Below are 2,647 nucleotides of genomic sequence, written 5' to 3'. Positions count from 1 at the left end.
TGGAAATGTACACGGTGCGGGTAAATGATTTCGCGGGATTTGGGTGCTTGTGGCGTAAAAAAATCTCTTGGTTTGGATCTTGAAAGTGAACAGGAGGGAGACAGAGATGGGTCACCGGAAATGGCAGAGAAAAAAGTGGATCCAACGTACGGAAAATACACGGAACCTTACTGTGTGATGCATGATGCGGGACTCGGTTTCGGAACAGTGTTACTTGTTCAGATTGTGGGTTCTTCACGTTACTTTTTCGTTCTTTCTCGTCCACTGAGAAGCCGGGTAAATAAGGGGAAAATGTTTGCCCTCGTGGGGTCTCCCTTTCCTGCTCTACACAAACATCAAATCGAAGTCAAATTAAGATGGCCGAAGTTTCTAGGTGCTGCTAGCCTCCAGAAACTGAGCTCTCAAGTCACGTTCGCACCTTAAAACACTCCCGAGATTACTCCCATGTCCCGTCACATCACTAAGCCCTGACAGAATGATTCAAAAAGTCAGCGAGAATTTTGGGTTTTTCGAAGGACTGGACTCGACGCGTGGCCATAAGAGTAGACACGTGACATGGTCTTTTTCTAACTGGCAACGAATAGGAGGAATTCCCACGCATTCTTCCTACTTGGGCTTATTTGGTAAGCAGTCAAATAGTAATTATATATATTTTTATTTCAAGAACAAAATATTAAGAAATAAAAAAATAAAAATCTATTTAGCAATATTTTTATTTGAGGAAATAAATTTGTTCCTAAAAATAGATTTAGAACATAATCAATAAATAGAAAAAAAAAATTGTATTTTTGGTTATCGAGAATAACTTAAGAATCATGCTCAAATTTTTATTATCGCGAGGCTCCCCAAAGCCTGTGAGATTGCCAGCTCATGGTCGAGGTTGTCGGTTCTCATCTAGTCAGTGTCAATCAAAGACGAGGTCTTCGTCTCTTGTCTAGTCTGGTTGCCGGCTATGACTAAGGCTGCTAATTGGCTAGAAGAGGAAGAAGAAAAAAAATAAAAAAAAGTTAAAAAATTAAAAAAGTTCAAGCAAAAAAATTCGAGATTTGTATTTAAAATATTTAGATTCCAGAAATGAATTTTTTATATAATCACCAAACACTTTTAAAAGTTTGAAAACTCATTTAGAAAATAGAATAAAAAAAGTATTTTTTAGAAGTAAAATGGTTATCAAATGCACTTTAATTTAGTTTCTCCTCAACTCTAGTAAGAGAAACAAGTACATGATTGGCATCTAAGGCAGAAACTTCTTTTTTAGGAAGAGAAAGAAACACGGGTTTCTTACGTGTGTGAATGCTAGAAAAACTTTAATCTAGTGGACGGACTCTCCGAGACAATGATGGCGAGAAAGTGGAACCCTCTCTCTCTCTCTCGCTCTCTCTCTCTCTCAGAGTGAGTTGTTTTGGGAGGACCCATGTGCGCATTGGGGAGACTTTTCGGTAGAAAAAAGAGGCTTCAACGTTATCATCATTATGTTAAATTGTCGTTGGCTCAGAGAAAAAGTATATTAAGCCGGACCCATTACTCATTAGCCCTCGCGTCCACGGATGCGGATAGATGTGTACTCGCGGTCTCTCTTCCCCCTTTGGAAGCTCCCATTTCCGTAGGTTATCCGAGTCCATGAGACTATACTGAGCTACCAAATCCTTTGAGAAGGAAATCGATCCTATGAGCTATCTGCTCCACGAGAAAATTTGCCAACTGCTTTGACATTGTTTGTTCATAGGTTTTCACCTGGAACTTGGAAGCGAAAACGGATAATTGAGAACTCGTATAAGGACGGCTTAGATCGCATCGTCAAAATTCAACGCCACTAGAGAAAATAATCTGTTCCCATTGGTGTAACTATCCTGCCTTAAGTACATTCGCGAGGCAGCTGGAGTATTTCTCATTGGTCAGGTTGGTTTGAGGTCTTCTTGTAGGAAAATGGGTTATATACATGCGATCCAAATCAAAGATTCAAAGATCGACCGTGTAGACGTGCAATCTTTTCGTCATATGCCGAAGAAACCCATTTTCTTCCCCACCTAATGCATGACCAAGTGTGATTTTGACTTCAAATCTTATGTATCTTGGTGGGCTGGATAGATTCTTTTGTTGATAATCATGGCAGGATGAGAAATAAGTGCATAACATAAAAACATACGTAACTTATTTATGTGGTTCTTCCGATTGAGAATGCATTAACCATAATTGGACAGGTATGACGGTGATCCAATTACTCAAACACTTTTAGAATGTATTCCGGAGTTCAAACAATGCAAAATAAGGTTAAAATCTCGTTTTGAATCAATTCCATGTAAGCACACTCAAACAAAATATGAAGCTTTTTGGATATCGCATGCTCACTTGAAAAGGTTTCACCAGGCTCTTAGACCCCTGGTTGAGAACTTGGCTGCCTGATCGTAGGCTCGAACGGATTGTGGCCAAGAGCCTGGAGAATACCGTAGGTTTTGGCCACTGCAAGGCATCTAGTGCTGTGCTATATTCTACTTACATTCTGATCATTTTCTTCGTGCAGAATATTCACAAACTCCATTTTCATGTCGGTTCCAGATCAAATCGGATCGAACTTCGAGCCACAATTGATAATTGTACATGTATCACGGCCGCAACTCTACTGCAGAAGAGTTCTAATCAACCGACG

Source organism: Eucalyptus grandis, chromosome 1, assembly GCF_016545825.1.
Source record: "Eucalyptus grandis isolate ANBG69807.140 chromosome 1, ASM1654582v1, whole genome shotgun sequence".
In the NCBI taxonomy this organism is placed as follows: Eukaryota; Viridiplantae; Streptophyta; class Magnoliopsida; order Myrtales; family Myrtaceae; genus Eucalyptus; species Eucalyptus grandis.
This window is presented reverse-complemented; position numbering follows the sequence as displayed.